Here is an 11064-nt window from a genome sequence, read left to right as displayed (position 1 = left end):
AACTGGCCTATGTCTCCTATAGTGGGCAAGACATAAGTAACATTCACCGAAAATACATAACATGTAATATGACAAAGAAATTTGAAAGAAGAATATGTAATTAGCATACTGGATTTAAAATTAAGTGTGCAAAATCAGAATATTTTGTTGTAAATAAAAAAGTAAAAGATTCGATTTTGAAATTAGGACAGTAGAGAATTAAGGGTGTGGACAAATGCAAATATTTAGGTGTAATATTTAATAAGCATTCGATACTTGAACCCGGAACAATTTTTCGCTTGAAATTATTCAAGTCAGCTTTACAGGTAGCTAATCCTGAAAAGTCAGATTTTGTATAATACTCGTCACTGTTTGTTAACAGAAAACTACAATTTAAGTCGCACACAAAAAGTGTGCACTCAATTCTGGGTCTTTGACATCTTGTCAACCCACTTTAGGTATGTGGATGTAAAGGGGAATAATTGAGCTGGGGTCTGGTAGAGTTCCTGGATAGCTCAGTCGATAGAGCATTGGCGCGCAGACAAAAGTCCCGGGTTCGATACCCGGTCCCGGAAAAATTTTTCCCTTGATATTATTCAAGACAGCTCAGAGAATTAATAAGAGAAAAGCAGATATTAGGCAAATAAATGGGTTATGTTGGGAAAGAAAAATCACAATGGCAACAAAGAAGAGACTGTATACAACTATTATTCGGAGCATTTTATTGTATGGAGTTGTGGTGTGGAATACTTTATAGAATTAGGAGGAAGCTACTAGCTGCAGAGATGGACTGTCTAAGGAGAAGCTGTAGAATATCAAGACTAGAGAAAATAAGAAATCAGAAGTGCAACTAATATGGAAAACAATTATTATTGAAAGAATGGAAATGAAGATGATTCTGGCACACCAAGAATATGAATGAAGATACATGGCCTAGGAAAATTCTAGAATGAGTAAGCTTACCGGTACCACTAGAAACAAGAAAAGAGAATGACCAAGATGATGTTGGAAAGAAGAGGTGCAAGATGCAATGAAAGTCATGATGTTAGAGGTGGACATGAGTTTGTAATTAAATAATGGTTATATTTCTGTCAAGAAATAATTTAAAATATGAAACTTTAAAAAAACTTTAAACTTTTAAAAGTATTAACATGTGCTAAAAAAAAGTAAATAGTGTTATCAGGTTATCTAAGATAAGTTATATTACCTATTTTCAATAAATTTTAAGACTTTTTTTTTTAATTCCAAGTTTTTTTTTTAGTTTTATATTTTAATATTTAGTGTTTCAAAGTCAATCTCAAGAAGAGGAAATAATTAAGTTGCTTACATTATACTGCATGCCATCTGTGTTCATTTCTTATAAAATTATAGGCCTACTTCTTAATCGGAAAATAGTTTCAACCAAACTAAACCGCACAAGATAAACTTGAAACCATTTCGTAGAAACATGAATGTGTAATCCCATAATGACGTCATCTAAGAATGAAGAACAGGTGTAAACGTAGATATGAATATTTCATTACCCATAGCAAACACTCACTAAAATCAATTTTCCAATCTAATAAATTGTCAGCCAGTAACATACTCGAAATCAATCAAAAACAAATGAGAAATGAATACAGAACAAGAATACAGCCTATAACTTGAGTAAACAAGAAAGAATTCAATATAAGAATGTCTGGTAATTTCATAGAAGACTGGCACTTGGTTGAATGTAATAAGCATTAGCAACTTTTTTATTTCAGAGTTAAATGTTAGTGATCCTTTAGTGACTTTTATATGTTAGTTCTAGGTTTTTTATACTAGGTGTCGCCGTGATTTTCTTTTAATTTCATTGGTTATAGTTGTCATTTGTTCTAGAATTTTCATTAATATTGAATGGATAATGACGGTGTCAGTTGTTTTTAGTTGTTTGACGTGAGTGGTGTTACATTGTGTCTGATGGCTAAAACTATTGAAAGTTTGTCATTTTATTATATTTATGAAAGATATGTGAACTTAGAACAAAGTATTAAATTTTGTGTCGATTTTGGTTCAGTTCTTTCGTTGGTGAATAAGAATTGTGTTGAATGTTGAGGAGAAAACTGTTTTTCTTATAGTTTAAAGGAATTATTTACTGAATTTTCTGTATAAGTTAAGGAGTAACAAGTGTTCGAAGAGAATTTCATTTTGTGTAAATACATGGTTTATTTATGCGAAGTTGGCTGTATGACAAAGTGTTGGTTTATTGCCTGCATATTTTTTTTTAGATTGCCTTAAAGCCTGTGTCATATACTGGAAGTGAAGTGGTTGTCATTGAAGACGTCAATGAGAATTGAATTTTATTTGTTAAGGTGATCAATTATTATGATTTGTTTTCTGTTTTAGTGAATTTTGGGGGTAAAGTGCGGACAAAAACTGCCAGAAAAGAAAAGTACTGCCAACTATGAAGTTCGAATGCCATCAATCGCCAAAAAATTCAAAGGTGAAAAATTAAATATATTTTCTTCTTCTTCTTCTTTAAAAATACGAATATATATTTGATTTTCTATCATTGATTTTGTGATGTTTGGTGACATTTGAACTTCATAGTTGGCAGAACGTTTTTGGTAGTTTCCGTCAGTCATGTTGGATTTTGCACGTCTTCTAGGAAATTATCGAATGTCTGCACCTGTTGTAAATGTGTGGAAACAAGAAGATATAATTAATATATTTTTTTCAATATTTAATTTCGTCGAAAGAAGTAGGGCCTAATACAAATAAGGCAATATTTATAACTTGTTACTATACAAACTGATTTTAATGACAGTTTTTACAACATTTGAAGTATAGACATGTATCTAAAAAACATCCTTCCATAAATTTATTTTATAAAATGTATGAAATATATTATATTTAGTATAAGGATAAATTACAGTAATAATAATTAAAGTTGGAGAAAGATGGATAACAGCCAAGGCTAACATTTTATCATTCCACATTTCTAGTTGAAATTACGATTTTTTTTTGTAACAGCAGACACCTGGAATTAAATCCCAACTGTCGTAATATGACCAAAGAAAGTGTGTCAAAACTTTTTTTTGTAAAATAGCCTACTATATGAATTACTTAAATCTTTTAGTATTTGTGTCAATCTTTAAAACATTTCATTAGAATTCTCAAATGTAGCATTTAGTTAATGTACTGGTAATAATATTCTGAACTTACAATCAATGAGTTCCAAACTGGCACCAGCGGCACAATCGTTCAATTCGCTGCAACCTCCCCCACCCACAGTTCAACACAACTGAAACAAAAGAACAAATGTGTAAATTATCCACTCTTTTCAATGATAACAGGACTATCAAATGTATTCATTGAGGATAAGCATATCTCAGAAATTGCTTCACCATTCTTAAAAGGGATTTAAACAAGTCTTTAATTTTTAATCAAGACATTATTCCCCCACTCCTCTTTTTCTGAACATAAGTTTATGAGGAAAATTTACTTAAGCAACATTCGACTTCCAGGCTTTCTTTTTATTTATGATATAAATTTCGAAAACAAAGAAAGAATAATATAGGCTATGGCTTTTATTTTATAAAAAATTAAACTTTAATTTTTAAAAAGAACAATTTTCAAGAACTCATACTAAAAAGCTGAATTTTAAAATGTTTTACAAATTTTGAAGTTATTCAAAATGTGTGGCTTTCTATCTTTAAGTAAATAGGGTTATAAACCTCCATAGCATATTACTATTTCTTCTCTTGATATAAAATAGTGCTTTAAAAGATAATACTTAAATAGATTAACCTCTCACACGGTTTCCTGAAGTAAAATACATTTTATTTAAAGTCTGATAAAATTATCCGCACAGAAAAATATATCCAGGTAGAAACTGAGTCCAAGAACTACATAGGGCCTATAAAACTATGTCAGAGGTTAGGCCTAATTTACAAAGAACGCTTGAAGAAATGAAGACCTATAACAATGGTGTAAAGTCTGATAAATTTAATATCTTCACAGAAACATTTATCAAGGTGGAAATTGTGTTCAAGGAGCAGATGAAAATTAAATACTAATCAATGTTTTGAAGAGAGACAAGTCATAACAAGCATTTTTTTCCTTCAATTTATACTAAAATAATTCAAGAAATTTATTAAACATATAAGTCATATGAGTGTCATTTTGTTCTCTTACGTGTTTTGTTGGTTACATAGATTATCGACACAAAGTTATATTTTTTTCTTCAGCTTGGTTCAATAAAATAGTCATTCAGCAGAAATAGGAAAGTTTGGAGAAAGCTGGGGTTGCAGTGAAAGACCTGCCATGCCCTTGGGCAGAACACCACGAATTAATAAATTGCATCACATATGTAAACCATAATTCCACGAAATCTGACCTTGGTATAATAAAATGCAATTGATTAAAAAATATACAAAGAATGCACCAAAATTATGCAAAATTCTTAACATTATTATTATTATTATTATGTAGCCTACTAGAAAAATGCCAATAAATAATTTGCAAAGTAGGCCTATTCATTAACTTCCACTCTGTTGGTAAAACCATTAAAATTTCAATTTATAATTAACGTGGCTTACTATTTAATATACATAAGATACCACGTGTTTATAATAGGCCTATAATATGTAGCAGTTGAACAATTGAAACAGAAATGATTTTAAACGTTTTTTATGGTCAGAAATGTATTTCAATATAGCAAATTCTTTTATTAATACTATTAGTCCAATATTTAAAATATCCGTGGAAAAAGTCAATGATTATGAACATGATTTACTTACATTCCACAAATTTCAGTAGACTTTAAGTTAGGTTTTCAATATCATAAAAACACACATAATCAAAAAATTAATTCGCCCTTCGCAGGGGCGCTTCCGTACAGGGGCAGTGGCATTTCTCAGTTTATGTGTGTGTGTGTGTTTATATTAATAGAAAAAAAAATTCATATAAACATGCGTCCTATTCTCAATATTTTCTAGCCCCTAACTTTCGATTAATACTAAACTGGGCTCTAACCTTAGAGGAAATGCCACTGCCATGTTCTATAATATGTTTCACATCAAAATTAATAGAAACGATAGTCTCAAGCGTATTAGTAAATATAAATTCATAGTTATAAACAAAAAGTCTTGCAAAAATGTTACCAAATAAATTTATCTAGTAACGTATATTACATAGAAGAAGAATTCTTTAAATCTGTACACCTGTATATATAAATAAACACAATAATTACTAAATATATTATTGTAACATACTGAAATAAATCACAAACTCATGTCTGTTAATACCACTTTTACCTTTACTTTCATCCAAGTACCATCTCACGCTTCTTAGTTTATGTGTAGCCCTAATAATTATCCTAAAGTTATTTGTGTAATAATTAAAATTCCCTACATTCCTAATATGCTTGCCAATCCAAAATATTACACTTCTTTAATTTTTATTGGACACAAACAGAGTTCCAGTGATTGAAAACTTCAGTATGCCAATAGTTAACCTGATAACCTAACCTTAACCCCTACGAAAGTGTCAAACTGCAACGGAAATAGATTGTGCTACATAAACAACTTCTTGCTTCACACATTCACAGGCCTTGTCTCTCACGCCATAAAAAACAATATTAAGGCATGCATATGTGAACATGTGTGGAGCAAAACAACATCTTAAACACAGTAGCTTAAAACTTTTCTCCTTACTTCAAACAAAACACACCACACGCCAATCGAAGTCTATCGGGCACTGTCACATTTTATAGAAAATATATGCACACACCGCACACATCTTCTTTATCCTGTACTGTCAAAAATACATATGGAAATTAATATTGTATCTGTCACTAATAAAACTCAGTCTATCAACAAACTCTCTTTTACTCTCAGCAGACGCACAGATTACCAACGCCGACTGGCGGGAAAGATTCAAGTTAGAACAGCAAACGAGAGCTGATTTTCAGTGGCCAGGAGCTGCCATCTAGTCGCAATGCACAAAACTAATAGGTTTCACGATCTAATTTCAAACGTTTATCGTCGAATTGATTGACGTCACTTTTTCTCGATTGATTGTGTACATGCAGTGACAAAATTAATATGCCAATTCAAATCAATATAATTATTTTTATAAAGTAAAGAAAATATTTTCATGTTGCCATATAACACGAAATTCATGTACTTACTGAATTAATACCGAATTCGACTTTTTAATAAGAATAGACGTTTTCATCGCTATTACCGGACTGTGGTTTAAGATACGTACATCAATTATTCGTCCATCCATGTTTCTCTGCAAAGGCGTAACGAATATGATACGAACCCGCATGCAAAAACAGGAAAAGAAAAAAAATTGGGCTCCCTCAAAGATAATGAATAGTAAAGATGAAAAATAGGGAATGTCACAGAACAGCATTATTAAGAAAATCAAATTTTAACCAGAGAACCAAATGTTTAACGTTAACTTTATACGGACATTTCCAATTTTAAATTCTTTGTGATTGTATAGTTCTATAGTCCCAATTGCCAGCAATATAATACGATATACATCTACACCATAAAAATGGACATTCCATGTTTTTCCCCGTGCTCTTCAAATGTGAAACCTATTAATAAACTAATATGAATTTAATTGGAGCAGGCACTCTCGGGCTAGCGTCTCTTACCTGCGGACAAGACACTGCCCTAGCGTGCATTCGTGGCTGCTAGCGGTTATGTTACCTCTCTATCCGTTGTGCACAATGGAGCATATTTCCTTACCCTCGATGCACTCTACCCATTTTAGTGTGTGCTGACGACCACTGAAATATACTATATTTCTATGTTATCCTATAAGGTATATTGTTGTTTAGTCAACTCTCCGAAAATAGTCTGGACCCCATAAGTGACACCATCAAGGCATCACTCATGAGGCAACTAGACCAGGAGATAATGGGGTAGGGTGGCCAGTTCCTTTCCCCCTCCCTTGCATACATCGCTGACTAGCTACATATTATACAAATCAGATTTGACATGTATAAAAATAATTGTTCCTCTTCTGACACATATTATCAAATGAGATGTACTGCCTGATAATCAGACCCCGGAGAAAGTATTGCTTACAGGGAAACACGCGATGTAGTATAGCTAATGTTTATGAACCGAAGACTCTTGCAAGGATCACTGTGCAAGTAGATGTAGTGCCGGCGTAGCTTAGTACAACGCAGTCAAAAGCAATCGACACGGGTCTTCAGATTGCCGAGACCAAAAGTACGCAAGATAGAAGCACTGAGGAAATATGTTCGTCAATAAAGTGTGTTTTCCATCCATGGTAACGAACTGTTTTGTGAATTGTGTCACGTGAAATTGGCAGCCGACATGGCATGCAACGTTAAGAAGCCTATAAATAGCAATAAGCATAAACTCGCATGTAACAGACAACAGAATTTAAGCAAGGTACAGCAGGAATCTCCTTCACAAGTACTTGAACGAACATTTTACGAAGATATGTGTGACGCATTTATTGCTTCAAATATTCCGTTAAACAAATTAGAAAACGCGAAACTCCGTGGCTTTTCAGAAAAGTACACTGGAAGACAAATTCCTAAAGAAGCAACACTGCGGAAGAAGTATCTGCAACATAGATATGAGAAATGTCTGCGTGAAGTGAAGTGTAAATTACAAAATGAGAAGATATGGGTTTCTTTCTATAGATGAAAGCATGGACTCCGTTGGACGTCAGTTGTAAATGTGGTTGTGGCTGCCCTTAGTGCGGAATGTTGCTGTAGACCCTATCTCTTAATGAGTGAAGTGTTAGACAGGGTTAATTACTCCACCATATGTGAACTTTTTGATAGTGCTATGGAGTTGCTATGGCCATTATGTGTGCAATTCGAAAATGTGTTACTATATGTTACAGATGCTGCAAGCTATATGAAGAAATCTGCTAAGTTTCTTGAAACACGTTATCCGAATATGATACACGTCACATGTCTTGCACATGCATGTCATAGTTCATTGCAACGCATCAATACGTAAATAATATTATTACTAGTATGTCAAGTACAATGAAATATTTAGGTCTCTTAATGAGAACAAATTAGAATTGCACTTTGTAAGCTTCATAGCTAATCATTGGAAACTAGTCAAAAGGACGCACAAATAATGAGACTTTCATGTATTACTTCATTTCTCATGAACCAAACTGTACTACTGCCAACGTCACGCTGTCTATCGTTATTTACCCCATCCCTCTCAAAGCAGGTATGCTATGTTGCATACTAAGCTGATAGCAATACTTTTCCCGGGGTCTACTGATAATAGATGTACTACATATCAGCCAGAACCTCAATCGGAAGTGCCTATAGCTATAAACAAAAGAATTGAAGGGCTCCCTGCAAAAAGGGAGTGACTCCACATTTTGTCAAATTAAAGTTTGCTTGTTTCATATGTTAAAACTATGCCCGATCTTTTAGTGCAAGAACGGTGTAATCACAGTCTACTATATACAGTCGCGAAGCTTGAGGTGTTTTTTTGCAAATCTCGTGATAAAGCGCTCCAAGCGGTTAGCAACTAGAAACAATAGACTGTCCATGGTCGACTTTGGACTGTGTCGTATTTCTATCGAGTGCTAGCTCGTTGCGTATTTCACATTGATGCTTGTGAAATGTTCGTTATTGGTTATAATGAAAATGTTAATGGCTAAAATATAATAATTGGAATAATAATATGGGACAAGGAGGAGACTTTGTAGTGCTATAAATTGTAGCAACAATAAGAGAAAGAGGCTAGAGTTATCCTTTTTCCGATTTCCGAAAGATTCAGAAAGGTTCCTGGGTTTCCACAAGAATGCCGTGCAGAAACAAAACTGTTAATTTGAAGTTCTTTGTGACTGTTAGAATACATTATATCCTTAAATTTCAGAGTGAAATGTTTCAGTCTAACCGAAAGGAAATTGTTCTTAGTTGGTTATTTAACGACGCTGTATCAACTACTAGGTTATTTAGCGTCGATGAGATTGGTGATAGCGAGATGATATTTGGCGAGATGAGGGCGAGGATTCGCCACAGATTACTTTGCATTCACATTACGGTTGGGGAAAACCTCGGAAAAAACCCAACCAGGTAATCAGCCCAAGCGGGGATCGAACCCGCGCCCGAACGCAACTTCAGACCGGCAGGCAAGCCACTTAACCGACTGAGCCACGCCGGTGGCTGAAATGACATTAGATACCGGTTAAAGTTCTGCTAAATTTCCAGAGAAATAAAGGTTAGGTCTACTTTTTTTTTCAGAGGATATATTTTTAATTGTAGCTATTAATTTTGTTATTATTTTTATGTGTTATTTTACTAAAGAAAAAAATTAAGTTCTTTTAATGAAATTTATTGATCACGTTTTATTTTCAATTCTGGTGGGATTAATATTGCTTAGGCCTACTTTTTTCTTCAAAGGATATGTTTTTAATTATAGCTGTTAATTTTGTTGTTATTTTTATTTGTTACTTTACTAGAGACGTAGAAAAAGTCTGTTACAATAAAATTTATTGATCACGTTTTATTTCCAATTCTGGTGTGATTATTATTGCTTAACCTCATCCCACTTTGTTAACTACGTAAGCATACACTACAAGTACCGGTACACGTAAGTTAATCCATTAATTCATATTTCCATTATTATTGTTGTAAAGAGAAATGCAAATTAATATTTATTGGTTTCATAGTTAATTATCGCTATAATCTTGAATGAGTGAAGCTCTTATAGTAAATTTCAGTTCGTTTTGCACAAACAAAAATTATATTAACTTATTTCTTGCAGGTATCTTCGACTTTATGATGGAATTTAATATACTTCATTAAAATAATAAATTAACTTTATGCATTTAATATTTCAATAATGGAAGGAAGGTGCTAATTTTTCCAAAAGAACACGACAACGAAAGTGTAACATATTTTGTCGGCTGCTAGGAGAGAGATCTGCGATGATGAGGCGATAGTAGCGATCATAGTGTTGGGCAACTACCCATGTTTGCATTTTCACTACATATTGAGCTTCGCGACTGTATATAGTAGACTGTGGTGTAATTCCGAACATTTCCTTGTAACTTACAGTGAAACTGGAGTTGAGCTCCCTATCGTTTCATTGCAAAAAGAGGCTGCTTCTGGAGCTATATACAGAATTAACAATAAGTAGTGTCATTGATTTCAGGGGGTTATTCTTTGACATATTTCAAACAAATAAGTTCAATAGAATTTTTCTCGATTTTATTTTCGTTTCGAGATAAAATTTGTTTTATATGAAATATTTCATAGCGTGTTCTGGGAAAGACAGTAATTTAATTTTCAAACTGTTCAGTCAATTTAAGAGAGCAGTGTATTATGATAATAAATCTGAGCAGAACAAATGTAACGTTTTGTTGTGCTAAGAAATTTTACAATGTTTTGGTAGAAAACATGCTTAAAATATATTGACTGAGGGCTTAAATATAAGCACATATAATTATATATATTATTCATGACTTTCAAAATAACATTTTAAGATTGATTTCGGTGCTACCTGATAATGTATGTTTAATAATAATAATAATAATAATAATAATAATAATAATAATAATAACAATAATAATAATAATAATTTGTATTAGAGCTTCTACCAAAAATTTAAGGTTCCCTTCAAAAGAGATGTTTTATACTTATGTGAAACCCTCTGATATTTATACAGCGATCAAATGACTTTGAAAAATGAAGTTCTTTTTTTATTGCAAACCCAATCTCTGTACCTTTCAAACTGTGGATTATATATTAAGAATTTTTACATTATGAAAACTTACTGAAAAATCACATTGTGTGTAGGAAAAAATTAACTATGGGTGTACTTGGATTAATTAATTTTGGAATAGAGTTAGATATTATCTCTAGTCATTCTTCCACATCCCAATACTCTGCCACTTAATCTCCACACTCACTGAATTTCGACCCATTTTCAGTTTTTCAAGGAAGAAATCTAATTTTTCCACACTGGCAGCAAACTCAACAGCTGATTACTAAATATGGAGGGAATAAGCTGATTGACCAGTGTTACCAACCCTCAATGTTATGATGTAAGTGGCAGTATCGGTCCCGAGTCAATTTGTCGCGAATTC

The 11064-nt window shown here is 32.8% G+C and overlaps 1 long non-coding RNA gene across 1 annotated transcript; it reads right to left on the bottom strand.

The window, feature by feature from the left end:
* Positions 1–1228: 1228 nt before the first annotated feature.
* On the bottom strand, positions 1229–5858 carry LOC138713741 (uncharacterized). Its single transcript, XR_011335982.1, has 2 exons — positions 5658–5858; positions 1229–3244 (listed from the first exon to the last, which is right to left on the bottom strand). It is a non-coding gene; the product is annotated as an uncharacterized lncRNA (long non-coding RNA).
* Between the last annotated feature and the right edge of the window lie 5206 nt (positions 5859–11064).

Source organism: Periplaneta americana, chromosome 14 (assembly GCF_040183065.1).
Source record: "Periplaneta americana isolate PAMFEO1 chromosome 14, P.americana_PAMFEO1_priV1, whole genome shotgun sequence".
In the NCBI taxonomy this organism is placed as follows: domain Eukaryota; kingdom Metazoa; phylum Arthropoda; class Insecta; order Blattodea; family Blattidae; genus Periplaneta; species Periplaneta americana.
The sequence above is the reverse complement of the archived record's forward strand: the minus strand, read 5'-3'. Positions and strand labels throughout refer to the sequence as shown.